A 14,989-nucleotide genomic window follows, 5' to 3' on the forward strand; every position below is an offset into this window, starting at 1 on the left:
AAGATTTCTTTAGATAGTAAGTAATGGAAAAACTATAGAGTCTGGCAGTCAGGAGTTAATTTTTTTTTTTTTTTTTGCTTTGAGTGTGACGTAGAGCAGTGGTTCTCAAAGCTTGCGGTACCATGTCCCTGTTTTACAACTCAGAAGGTTTCAGGGCCACCCTCCCATGTGGCCAGTAAGACAGGGAAAGGCAGTCATGATCCCCCATGGGCTTGTCTGAAATTCCTAGGTTGAGAACCTAGGCCTGGGATGTGTACACAGAGTGGGGTTGTTACCTGTGAGAAGTCTACTCATTCCAGTATGATGATCAGAGAGAGGTGAGGCATTTAAATTAAGTTGGATTCATGTTAATGTTGCCTTGATGGGTGATTTCCTCACTGTTAAGTGATTTTGTTGACAAGAAATGTGTTTGAGTAACCTTGGCTCTAAGAACGTGTCTACATTAGGGATTTTTTTCACCAGTCTAGTTACTGATGTATTTACAATAGTACAGATGCAGTTTACCAATGTAAAGTGAGGCTTCCATTATGTACCTTACCCAAGCTAATTATATTTGTGTGTGTGTGTGTGTGTTGAGAAGAGCCTCCGCTATAACCTCAGAAGCTCAAGCCATAGGTCTCAGTAGCATCAATAGTCCATGAAGTTGTACTATCGTTATTTAATTTTCCACTTGTTGAGCTGTTTCACTTTATGCACCTTAAATCAATTTGCTACTAGTCATTTATTCACAAACCTCAGCTGCTGAGCACGACCTTATTTTTGTGACTCAGATAACAAGAATGAAAATTATTTCTACCTGGTTCTGTGCCTGCAGTGCTGTAAGTGAACAAATGGTATGAACTGTCCCATAATAATCTTCCAATCGTAATCATGTGCAGTCCTTCCTGGAAATCAGGTACTTAGAGAATTACAGTAGTACTGTACCTAGATTGTAAAGCCACATTCTATCTGCTATGCATAAGGCTTCCAGATTTTGGTTTAATTTTATTTTTTTTATTGGTGAAAGCTGCCTGACATAAAGTTGCAGAGCAAAGTAAACTTCCTTCCCTTACCTACCTAGAGTGTCATATGGGCTTAAGTTGTCAACTTTACTCTGCTCCTTGTCAGTTTCACATTGCAGGTGGAGGGAAGCCTGTTCGTAACACTACTAAGTGCTGAAATGTATTCCATAAAGAATGCCTTTGTTTAAATGGAATTACGGTTATTTAAATGAGATCCTCCCATGTAAACTCATAAAAGGAAGGAAATGCCAAATGATGAGACATCTCTTAACCACATCCTAACAGGTATGGAGCACACTTCCGATGACCGTGACAGATGCCACATCTTCACAAGGAACTTTCTTTTGCCTCCAAAAGACCAGACAGAAAACCTTAATCTCCTTTGCAGTTCTCACAACCTTAACTGTAATCTTAACGATTTAAGTAAATATTCCATATACACAGCATACCATGCAGTGTGTTATATGTTTGTGGGGGGAAATAAAAAATTAAGCTTGTATAACAGAGACTAAATGAGTCTGTATGGCAAAACAATGCTGATGGGTCAGTACAAGGACAGATATTATGCTGTTGAAATTGAAATCTTGAACAACAACTTCCCTGCGCACTTGAGTTTCAGAATAGTTCATAGGTGCTGGAACTAGGAATGTCGGGGTGCTTCCACACCCCCTGGCTTGAAGTGGTTTCCATTATATACAGGGTTTTCAGTTTGGTTCAACAGCGCTCAGCACCCCAACTATAAAAATTGTTCCAGAACTCCTGCAATAATTTGCAAATGCAGAGGAATCAAGAAGCACATAATAAATTTACTGAATAAGATGCATTCCAAGCAGGGCAGGATTTAGGGGAAGGTGACCCAGTCGACTGGGACTGGAGGGCTCCAGGGTTGGGGGGCTGTTTTTGTTATTAGTGACAAAAAGGAAAATAGAATGTTTGAAGTAACATGTTTCAGGTCTTCCATATGTGGATTAATTTTTCACTAACCTCCTAGAATGTTCTGGATCTTTGTAGAATCTCCTAAGCTATTCAAGTGTTTAACAAATGGAGGGGGGGCTCCAAAGATGCTCCTTGCCTGGGGCGCCATTTGGTCTAGGGCTGACCCTGATTCCAGTCTGTTGAGCACCTCACATTCTTCAAGGGTATAACACATCAGACATATATAGATCCTAGTTAGCTGCCAAAAATATACAAACTTTGTAAATTCCCCTTAGCATTAAGAAATACAGTAAAAACTAAACCTGAGGGTAAAATTATATGATGCTGAGTATAAACAGGCACCAATTGTTTGTGGTAACTGTGTGGTCACTATAATAAATGATTTGTAGACTCAAAAGATTTAGATTAGGCCAGCAAATGTGAGCACTACTCCAAGAAAGGGTCACGGCTAGATGTGAAAACCCTGGCGCTTTTCTTTCTTTTTTTTTTTTTTTGAGCTTTGGATGTAAGCCAAGGGTTTTGGTAGGTCCAACACTATGGAGAAAGTGCAAATTTTTCATGCCCCTGAGCAGCGGAGCTAGATTGACTTAAGTTTTAGGTGTAGATCATGCCTTAGGCCTGGTGTACACTGTGGGGGGGGGGGGGGTGAGGAGGGGAGGATCGACCTAAGATACGCAACTTCAGCTACTAGAATAGCATAGCTGAAGTCAACGTATCTTAGTTCGACTTACCTCGCGTCCTCACGGCGCGGGATCGACTGCTGCCGCTCCCCCATCGACTCCACTTCCGCCTCTTGCCGCGGTGGAGTTCCGGAGTCGACGGCAGAGTGATTGGGGATCGATTTATCGCGTCTACACTAGACTAGACTACGCGTCTACAAATCGATCCCCAATAGATTGATCACTACCCGCCAATCCGGCGGGTAGTGAAGATGGACCCTTAGAGTAGTGATCCAGGTGGTCCACCCACTATGGTCTATGATCTCTTAGCTTAAAGGGGTCAATTTTTCCTTTGTGAGGCAAAACCTGCTATTCACGTTCATGTGAATTAAATATCTCTTTGGATGAGAGACATAGTCCTTCAATAATTTGGACAGTGGTGGTGCAGATTTATGGATTTTATATTTTATGTCAGCCTGAAATTTTATTGAATTTACAACATTCAGACAAAAAAAATTCCAAAAAGGAAATCAGTATGTTACCGGTGCTATGACAAAAGAAAAAAGTCCCCTAAAAGGCATTCCTCAATCTTCTTCCATCTGGGACCCAAAACCCTACCAAATTACAGAATCCTGAGTAGCTGAAAAAGATTTTGGAAGTGGAGGTCAAAAGAGGAATCGATGAGTCATTTTTGTTGGTTCTTTGGTGGGGGATGCTGGGGATTGGAAACTGCACTTTATTCACCCACGAAAGGATATACCGGCCAAGATTTCCCTGAGTTTATTTCTTTAAAATCCACCTCACTTTAACTTGTGCACATACAATATTTTAATTATTTGTATTACTGTAATTCCTAAAGGTTACAGCCAATATCAGGGCTAAGGACTGTATAGACACATCACAAGAGACAGTGCCTCCCTGAAGAGCTTACAATCCAAATAGCCACAAAGGTGGGGAGGGAAAGAGGAAGTTACTATCCACGTTTCACAGGTTAGAAGCCTAAGTGCCCCTGACTTTCAATGAGACTTAAGCGCCTACATTCCTAAGTCACTTTTTTGAAAATGGGTCTTTAGATGTCCAAATTACTTATGCCATTTCTGAGTGGAGCAATGTCTAAATATCTGTAAAAATCTGGGTCTAAATGACTTGCCTAACCCCACACTGGCAATCTCAGGCTGAACTAGGAATTCAGTCTAGGTGTCCTGTGTTCCAGTCTTGTGACTTTTCCACAAGATCATCCTTCCTTCCTCTCTAATAAACAGGAACATCTTAGAAGGTCTAGAAATACAGACTAGCCACTTGTGTGCTAAATCCTATGAAAGGCAGTCTGACAAGCTTTAATACAGCCAATAACTTTGGTAATTAAACTCTTGGAATCTGTTACTAAAAACTCTGCTTCTGAGGAGTGAAATCACTTGAGTTGTCTGACAATGTTAAACTCAGATTAAGAATTAAGAATTTTAAATAAAGATTAATCACAGTGAAGATATTCATGAATTTGCAAATATAGAGTGATTACTCTGAGTGTCATGTATTCCAATTATATTGGCACATTAGCTAGATGGCTATTGTATAAGCAAAGGAAAGTGAATATTTCTGACTGATTTGCTCAGCATAATTATAGAATCATAGGATTGGAAGGGACCTCGAGGGGTCATCTAGTCCAGTCCCTTGCACTAAGGCAGGACTAAGTATTATCTAAACCAGTGTTTCCCAACCTTGTTCCGCCGCTTGTGCAGGGAAAGCCCCTGGCGGGCCGGGCCGGTTTGTTTACCTGCCGTGTCCGCAGGTTCAGCCGATCGAGGCTCTCACTGGCCGTGGTTCACCGCTCCAGGCCAATGGGAGCTGCGGGAAGTGTCACAGGCTGAGGGATGAGGCTTTCCCTGCACAAGCGGCGGAACAAGTTTGGGAACCACTGATCTAGACCATCCCTGCCAGGTGTTTGTCTAACCTGCTTTTAAAACTCTCCAATGATGGAGATTCCACAACCTCCCTAGGCGATTTATTCCAGTGCTTAACCACCCTGACAGTTAAGAAGTTTTTTCTAATGTCCAGCCTAAACCTCCCTCAGTGATATCAGACCTAATTTCTGAATAACAGAGGACCTTGCCTGTATGATACTACAATAGATACTGGATTTTATTTCTGTAGGAATTTAAATATTAATCTTAATGACAATTTCACTAGAGTATTTAATAAAACATATTTTATTCATGAGCTATATGCTTGCCAACTTCTCATAGGTTACGGTGGTATGAAACAAAATAATTGCAATGGTATGGTAGACTTTTAGTAATGGTACTCAGCTTGTTAAGCGTATAGTGTGATTCACCCTGAAGGATCTCCAAGCACTCTACACATTATTGAAATGCAGCAAACCTTGTACTGCTTGGATATAGGTTATGAAGTGCTTTTTCCATCAGTGTGGGTGAAAGGCAATAAATACATTACTACTGCCTTCTCCCATGCATCATTCTGTATTATTGCTATTCATTTGTAGAGGCATCTTTCAGATATTATGCAAGTGTGTTTGCAGAAAACCCAGGGCCTCATCCAAAGCCCACTGAAGTTAAAGGGAGTCTTTCCATTGACTGCAGTAGGGTTTTGGATCAGACACTATGAGAGATTTTCTCACTGATTTTTTTTTTCCAGTCATTGTGATGGTGCTTCTTGGGGGCAATGTGCTCAGTAAATACAGAACATACTAAAGTAGTTCAGCTTTGATATCAGACTTGTAGAGTTGAATAATTAGAATATAAGCACTGAAATGGTTATTTTTAAACATTTCATTTTTGAAGGATTCCAGAGGTACTTATGTAAGTGCTCTCCCTGAAGACTATTTTCCATGATTAATGCTCTCACGTTGGCTTTAATCTGTTGCCATGTACAGCAAAAAAGACAAATAATGTTTACGTTAGCCTGGCTCCTCCCACCATTTCCTAAACAACTGCTTTTATGCATTACAGGCAGCTTGAATCGTGCCTAATTACAAAGTTCTACATCTGCTTTCAATCTCTGAGCTAGCACACAAGGTTGCTCTTGTGCTGGTGGGCACACAGTGGTCCCATTTGTTTGTTTGTTTTTGGATTTTAAATGATATATAAACATGCACAAGGACAATATTATAATGTCTGACATCTGTCATAGTGTAGCTAGCAGATAGGCAGAGATTCCAGTTTCCACTATTAGCTATGGACATTTGAACTTTACCGATACAGCCATGAAGTTGTATCCTAATCAAAGAAATTGAACAGTGTTGGTGCTAATTAATGTGATTTTATTATGTTTGTAATGTCTCTCCTTTTCCTTGGGGATTGGTCTGCTATTTGTTTCTGTACTAATCATGCCTGGCTAATGAGCTGAACCCCCAACTGCCCGTCAGGTGGGTTGAATGAATGTTATTAAATTAAATTTTGATATTTATTGGTCTAGCTCAATTTTGGTTTCCTTTGGAATCCTTACTACTAATAGGAATACTTAGAATGTAGCAATCACTCTTCATTTCAAAATACTTTGTGTTGTTAGTACTTCTGAGTCTTCTCCCAAGTCTCACAATACTTGACTTTTTTCATAAAGCACCAACTTCTAGAATCATTAATGTCTCCTTTCATGGAAAAAATGTTTCTTGCCCTTCTAGTTGTGAAGAAAACTTTGAAAATGTGACCTCCTTACCCAGAAGGTAAATTTAAAACAACAAAACCGCCCCCAACTGCACCCCCCAAAATATTATCTTTTAAAATCTCCTGGAGTTTTAGATGCTTGAGGTTGGCAATACTGTAGCTTTGAAATATCCAAAAGGACACAGTCACATTATAAAAGGTGGGTTTGAGGGGTTTTCATTTTTTTGAATGAATAGCCTTACCTGCATTACAAATAATATAAACTACTAGAACTGTAAAAAATTAAACAAAACTAGAGCTAGGTATTTCAGAGACCAGCACCCAACAGTTCACATTTAGGCAACTTCATAAGTGATCAGATTTTCAAGAGAGAGCTGGCCATGAATTTTCACCAGTACTTTTTTTTTTTTTGTCCAAATATTGGCTTTCACAAAATGAACACTTTTTCATGTCCATTTTTGCTGCAGTGTTTTGATCTTTTTTTTCTGTCAGGGAAATAGAAACAAAATATTTCTTTTTTCTATTGGGTTATCCAAAATCAGAACATTGACTTGTTAAACAGAATTGAAATATTTTGGTTTGGGTCGCTTAGACATTAATCTATGATTGCTAGACAACGTTTCCTGTGGTGCACCACAGTCTCCCCTCTGCCTAAACCACTGCAGTGCATTGTGGGAAACTGCATCCAACCCATGGAAAAAAAAGAGGCATGAAGCACTGAGATGGATCAGGTGGACATAGTTTAATGTCAAACTGAGTTGGGCAGAAACCTTTGAACAGTTCTGAACAATTTCTATTTGAAACTCTTAGTTCATGAAAAATTCTAATATCTACTTTTCATCCCATTTCAGGTTGAAAACAAATGTTGAAATAGTGGAATTTCTCACAAGACAGAAATTTCAGTTTTTGATTTGCTCTACTCATTATCCAGTAACTCCCTGTATTCTCAGTGGGAGCTGCTAGGTGCTGAGTACTCATGAAAATTTAGCTACTTTATTTGGATGTCTAAATGGGTGCTGAGCTCTTTTGAAAATGTGGCCCCAATTGGAGGTGCTAAGCACTTGAAAATCTGGCTAATAATGAACTTTGCACTATTTTTGCTGCTCGTTTTTTACATTGTTCTCAGCTGGAGCAATAAATAATAATAAAAGATCAGAACTGAAGTGGGAGATGAGGGAAAGAAGAACGTAATCAGAATTCTATCTTTAATGTCTGAGATCTCACAAACCTCAAGGTATAGACATTCCCATACATCATTAGTATGTTGTGAGGCCCAATTTTCCAATGACTTATAGCATTTGTTTGGCCACTTCCGAATAATGCAGCCATCCTAAATGTATGATGATTTTTTTTTATACCATACTCATGTCCTTCTTCTTTCTTTCGTATGTGCATCTAATATAAAATATGTATAGATTTAAGGATAGGATTACTGACTGCTTGTTTTATAGATGTGACTTATGCTGTGGCAGTTCATAAAACTATTATGTTTTCTTGACTATGATGCTTGACTACAAGGATAAGAAATTGATTGCTAGGGAACGCAGAAAGTTAAGAGACAACTATTTTATTTGGGTCATATTTTTCATCTGCTATCACAGAATAAAACATTACTCTACATTTGTACAATCAAAGCATGGAAAATTGTCTCTGTAGAAAAAAATCTGTAATAGAGAAGTGGCAGAATTGGCCATAGAGAAATCATTATCATTTAGTAGGTCAGTCTTTCTATAAGCGATACAGAATGGATCAATAACAATACTCTGCATGGATGAATGAAGGTGTGAAACTATTTTTATCATGAGAAAGCATTTGTATGTAAGAGAAAGTGACTTGAAACTGGGGAAAATGGGTTGAGGAATTAATTTCCATTCTCAAGAAAACTAGTGGTGACTAAATGAATCAAACACAAATTTCATGTTCGTGCATGTTTGAACTTTAAAAATGTTCAAAACCCAGAGGCAGATCAAACTCCTGTGGCATGATCTATCTCTGATAAAACTTTACCTATCCTCTGCATAGCACTTCTAAAGAGATTAGGAGAATAAACTGAAACCTCTGGATCATTGCAAGAAATTTCAGTACAGAGCAGCAAGAATTTGCCCTATATCAGGTTGGATCTGTTGTTAAGTGGGAATACAAATAGCTCATTTCCACATTTCCAAAGTGTCAGGAGACATAGATGGTAAAGACAATATATGTAAGTCCCTCTTTTCCTTTTCTATATGGCAAGTAAATAATTCACAAGTCCATCCAGGTGAGTCTCAATGCAGTATCCATGTCTAAATCCAGGCTCAAATTTTCATTCAGGTAATTACCAACCAGTTGTTACTGCATCTGTATTGCCATTACTTTTTCTCTTCTCGATCATCCAACCCCTGTTGTGTAGCAAAGTTGTCTTCAACGAAGTTTCACTACCACTTCCTTTAGACATGAGGGCATGTTCTTATTCCAAAGATGACTCTAGTATGCCATCATCACCTCTCAACCAATGAAAAGAATTTTTGTCATGCAAGGATCCATGGACAGCAGCAATATTTAACAGTTTTGAGCTGGGAACAAAGCTAAAACTACCTTACCGGGCCACAACATAAGGTATAACACTAAGTTCTGGTGAGTAACTGAATGATGTCCCGTATGTTCAAAATCTTGTCTTAAAAGAAAAACAACTTAGAAATTAGTCACAGCTATTGAATCAAGTCATCTCTGACCATTATTGACAGTCCCGATTAATAGCACTGTCCAGTATCTGTCCTTCAGAGGTGTAGACAATTTTTAAAGGACATTTTTCTTCCTGGTCAAATGCATATGTTGAAGACATGGTAGCAACCTTGCAGCAACAGAAGTGATTCTGCAGATTAAGATTGTTTTGCAAAACAAATCACTGTTTTTCTCTAACAAGCCAGATTTGGTCAAGACTGGACTGGCTCCAGGGTGTTACTAGCACTAGTGTAAATGTAATTATGAACTTTCACTGCTTTGTTAGCATCTTGATAAAGGATGTGCAAAGGTAAGATGCCTTTAGCACCTTATTTGATCTCAGAGGATTTGCTAGGTTCTTTGGATGTGTACATACTCCTCCCACATCAGAAGACTTGAGCACATTACCCAAATGTTGCAATGCAGAACACAATGCTCTGATAGCAGAACTTTCCTAGAAGTAATCAAGTCCAATGGAAAAATCAAGGCTGTCAGTACTGTGTTTGTACAGAGTTACAATAGCATTCTGGATTTGCTCCAGCGCATCTATAAGCTAGCAATGTCTGTTAGTAAATGGATATGATCTTTGTCCATACTAGCCATATAAAAAAATCCTCAAATTATACATGTTTTGAGATTCAGATATCATGAATAGCATAGACTTATATAATTCCTGGAGGAATTTCCCCAGACACACATGATGATCAGTACCATAAATTCAGAGAATTCTAAAACTAGTTCTGCCTGCATATAAAAGCCAAATGCTCACACTCTAGTACATTGTCTTTAAAAGTTGTGGTCGAGACACAGGACTGGATCTAAAACCCTTGGCTGCTTCAGTCTCCTCAATCTCAGTCACTATATTACCAAAAAAAAAAAGTATGTACTAGGCCAGTAGGAACAAGATCTCTCATAAGTCTGGCACATCATAAACCCAAATAGTTGCCTGTATTCATAGCTATGTAGTCCAATTGTGTTACGTTACAGTTGCTCTCTGGTTTTTCATCAGATATAAAAGTTTTGAATTTTATGAATGCTGCCAGTATTCAGTCTATGGACAATGAGTAGTTAAGCTTATTTGGTGGATTTTTCCATTATGAAAATGTGAATAATACGCATAGAAAGATATTTAAATTGAATACAGTAGCTATGTCAAACTCATTCCAATTTGAGATGAAATGTCATTTCTTTGCCAGTCTTATCTTCTTGCCATCGCTGAAGATGATCCGTCTTCTAAAATACTTGAATGATAGCTCTGTTCTTCTTTTAACATCTTCATTGACAAGCCTTCCTATACAAAAATGGTGATACTCTTGCAGACTTCTGAGCCATTTTTCTTCCCTTTAGTGTATAGTTTTTGCAGTATGTGGGCTTGTTCTCTTCACTGTATAACCTTTTGTTTTTACTAGGTAATATGATTGTTTTTAAATTGTCTAGCATTATGAGGTTCTTTAGCTCCATTTAAGTGACAATGTGTCCTACCATCACATTCTTCATTTTCTCAGTGATTTAATGTATAATTTATTTTAAACAAGGTAAGGATTCTAACTCAGATGTGAGGAAATGTAGTTAAAGCTGCTGCTTCATTCTTAAATCACCCTGTGGTGTGTAGGTACTCTATTAAGAAAGCCACAGAACAGCGGGTAACCTTTTATCTTATGTTTCTGCAATGTACATACCATATGTGCTACACAGTCCACTGCATACACTATGTAAGATCACCCACTGTTCTAGAAGCCCTGCTGTCCCGAGGTACAACCAGGTGAGCTAAGTGTGGCTTAGCTGCCTGACTCAAATATATTTATTTGTAATTCTGAACTCTATACTTCTCGTAATAATCTGGGGTGTTAAAACAACTTCTTTTTCTTAGAGCACTTCCATTCTCCATTTTAAATTACTTGTTTCTGTACTGTGTTGAATCTGTTTTTCTGATGATATCATCTCATCATTTATATTAAAATCTGTCTAAAGCTTTTATGATGTGAAGTAGAGATACTCTACAAAGTTGGTATGAACTTACTCCTTTCAGTGGCTCATTTTGTTCTTCTTGTTGACAAAGACAGAGACCTAGACTACAGACACAAACTTCACTATTGATAATGTTGTTAAATTAGATACCAGTGGAGTATAGTAGTATTGTGGGTTTTTTCCAGACCTTTTCTACATCAAATACGGTGGATTCCCAGCACTGCTTTATCTGGACAAGATGAAATCAATTCATTGTTGACTGAGTGCAGTATAAGAATGTACATACATCATCCCTAACATATTGTACATTGATTACTAGGCAACTTAAGTCACTAACAATATTATAACATTTTGGAATGCAGAGCTCTGCAGTCTCCTATAATACCACCATGCCAACTTTTTCATTGCAATTATATTCATGAGGTGTTGTTTCAGTATGAATTTGGGAATCTGGTGACACAGGAAATGGCAGATTACAAATACTTGGCTGTATACTTATCCTCCACCATTGCTTTATCTCTAGAATAATTCAGTGTTACTAGACAAACAGATGTGGTTTCCCCCCTTCCTTTCACTCTTGAATGTTGAAGCCAGTAAGTACCATTGAAAGTGTGTTGCCAATTTCTAAGCCTCTTTGACTCAGTCTTCTGAGACACCAAAATAAAAATAGAACGGAGACTGAGGTTTGAATAATTTCTGATTGTACATGTTTGGAATGGCCTATGAAATCTATGTAGACATACTGTAAACTGCAGTTAACCTTATTTTGAAAATTCATTGATCAAAGGCTCTCTGTCAGTATCTGATTAAGGGCCATTTAAGAGTACTGAAGACATTTCCTTCTGGTTAACAGCTCTGGTTACGGGGGTTCCTGGAGTGAATTTTCCTGTAAGCAGACAGGCTCGTCTCCAGGCTCCATCTGAAGCTATAGAGTTTCTCAATGGCAGGGCTTCCTGTTGTTGAAGGCTACTATTCATTCACAGCTTGTAAATCAGTAGCTTGTAAATCAATGGATGAAGAAACTACTGTTAGAGAAATGTTTCTCAACAAACTCCTTCATCGTATGTGTTTTCCCAGGGTATATATTCCATGGTCATGGAAAAATGACTAAAAGTTTACCATGTGTAACTGACCCTGGAGGTGGAGCTAAAGGGCTATATGCTCTTCAAGCCCTAGGAGATTTGGTTTTGCCATTTTAGTGTTGGACTTATAAAAATGTATTGGACTCAGTCTTTTTTGTTTTTCATTTCTAGAAACCGACATGAGTATGTTTGTCTTACTAGTCACAAGAGCAATAATTGGAGTGGCACTGAAGGTCTAGTGAGAAGAGGAGGAGTAGGCAGAAACCAGAGAAAATAGCATTGGGCTCACTAAGTACCAGTTTTCTGGCATGAATTACTGTCCCAGTGTTGGCCAGCACTGCCATGAAGCCTGCTGCAAGAGTACAGTCTTGTTGCTATCAGTGGGTGTTGCTACTGTATGTAACCTGTGGAGAAAAAGAGGCTAGAAATGCCAGAAAACCTTAGATTACTGTGGCAAAAATATTCAGTGTACAAACATCAGGAAACCTATAGTTTAAAATCTGACAAGTCCCCAAATCACATTATCCTACTCTTATTCTATGTTATTTATGATGAGGTGTACATGAGCTTGAGAGATTGGGCTACATCTCTCTCATTATTAACCTTTTTGCTTTAGTGTGTGTTAAATTTCTGTCAGACTGGTAAAATTCTGTATAGCATGCTCTGCATGCTTGATACTGGACTTGCAAAATCCCACTCACCTGGGACAAGTGGGAAGCTGTCCTGGGTAACACGGGCAATGCCATCAACTGCTAATGAATGCGAGTTTCCATTAAAAAACAAAAAAACACCCATTACAACTACAACAAGGACCCAGAAAACATGAACAGCGGGTTGCTGGTGCTACAGCCTGCTGAATGGGGTTTGAGGCGCAACTGCTGCTGTTACATTTGGGGGTCTAGAAGGGGGAGCTCTGCTCACTCTGCCTCAGTTCAGAAGAATAGGAGATCAACTCTAACAGCCCTTGAGCAATCCACTGGGCTCACCCTACCATGAATGTGTGGTGTGATGATCAGGATTTCACTCTGTGCTTCCCTTCTCCTGAGTCAGGGCTATTCCCTTTGAACCCCTGGCATGTTGAGGCCAGGCCTAGAGTGCTGCTCTTCAGCTGCCATCTCCTGCCCAGCACCAAGAGGGAAGGAATTTGACCACTGTTCCTTTCCAGGGACAGGCCAAAGATGCAAGTGTGACGAACTGGGAAGTAGTTGTATTTTGTATGAATTATCGTGTATATTTCTGTGTGTGTCAGATGGGTTACTTGCTCACTACAAGAGCCAAAAAGAGCTGTGCAGAGTGCAAAAAGGGGCTGGGGAAAAGGGCCTAGAGACGGGGAAAGGTAGGAAATAGTTCAGGGAAGCGGCAAAGTGTCTGAGGAAACAGACTTTAGATGCTTGCTACAGGGTCCCTCAATGGGAACCGAAAGTTGAGGGAGGACCTGGGTACTACCTCTGGCCACTGACCATGGTGGTGTGAAACCCCCTGATATAAGGTGTAAGGATTATTGAGTGCCCAGGACAAGGGGTGTAAGGAACACTGGGCCTGAGTTGGGGGCCAAAGACCTGATATAAGGTCACTGGTCCATTGTTTCTCGGGCTTTGTTACCCCAGAAAGGGTGAGAATGAACGTGATCTGGACAGAGGGCCAAGTCGCAAAGAGAAGCTGACCACCGCAGGGCCAAATGTTGGCAGAGGGTGCCAGAGGAAAGCCTGTTATGACATGCCCAGCCATGACAGGATGTGCAGCTGGTAAATTTTTCTTCTACAGTCCCTAAGACTAAGTCATGTCTACCTAGGAGCTTGAGGGGAATGCCAAGCATAGGTAAGACAGCATGCATATAGATCTCTGATGTTAAATACATTTTACTGAGTGCTGTGCAACTTTTGGCAAATCATACTTCGTTTTGAAGAAGCTGTCCAAGTCACCATGTACTATTATCATTTGCAGGCCCCTGAAAGGAAACTCTTGCAGATGGACCTGCTATATATCATGGTTAGAAGTCAAGGGGTTGGAGAGTGGTTGGTTGGATTGCACTAACCATTTTTAATTGTGGGCTCTGACTACAGGACAAAATTCCAAGAGGATATGGGGAGTAGAGCTGGTCAGGAAATTGTCCCTCCTTTATTGCTTCCCCCCGGCCCCAAATTTTTTGATTATTTTGGCAAAAATTGACAGAATTTGGCAGAAAATGGAACATTCTGCTTTGGAAATGCCACTGAGAGTATGTCGTGGAAGCTGCAGTTCATGTGCCTCACGTCATCATTCTCCTTTGTAGGCTGCGGATCCTTGGCTGGACTAGATTTCCCATAAGGCACAACAATCTCCCCTCTTGCTCATGAGACCTGTATTTCAGCTGGGGCGCCTAGCCCATAAGGGAGAATGGAGACATGAACCAACTGACCTACAACCCCATTAAGGCACCATAGCAGCATTTCCAAATTGAAAATGTCAGTTTTTCAAATCAAATGTGTTTTGTTTTTAAGCTGAAAACTGAAACTTTGTTTTTTGGGTGCTTTTTCTGGGGTAGGGGGAGGGGCGAGGTGTAAAAAAATTTCATGGAAAATAGACACTTCTTGTGGAAAATTTCAGTTAGTCAAAAAGTCAATTTTTCATCAATTGTATGCAGTGTAGTTGTAGTCGTGTCCCAGGATATTAGAGAGACAAGGTGGGTGCAGTTATATCTTTTATTGGACCAACTTCTGTTGGTGAGAGAGAGAAGCTGTCAACACAGAGATGGCTCAAAAGCTTGTCTCTCACCAACAGAAGTTGGTCCAATAAAAGATATTACTGCACCCACCTTGTCTTTCTAATATTTCATCAAAACAGTTTTGACAGAATATTTTACCAGTCCTTGTAGGGAGCCCAAAAGCCCACCAGGGAGCAAATAAATATGCGCCAGCAAAGTTGTAAAACATTAGCTCAAGATATCTGAGGTTGTTATCTTTAACTTCAATTAGTTTAGGCCTAAAAGAAATGAGTCTCTGATAGCTTTACAAGAGGAAGAAATGGCCTGATTGCTAAAGTCT

Source organism: Chrysemys picta, chromosome 1 (genome assembly GCF_011386835.1).
Source record: "Chrysemys picta bellii isolate R12L10 chromosome 1, ASM1138683v2, whole genome shotgun sequence".
Classification (NCBI taxonomy): Eukaryota; Metazoa; Chordata; order Testudines; family Emydidae; genus Chrysemys; species Chrysemys picta.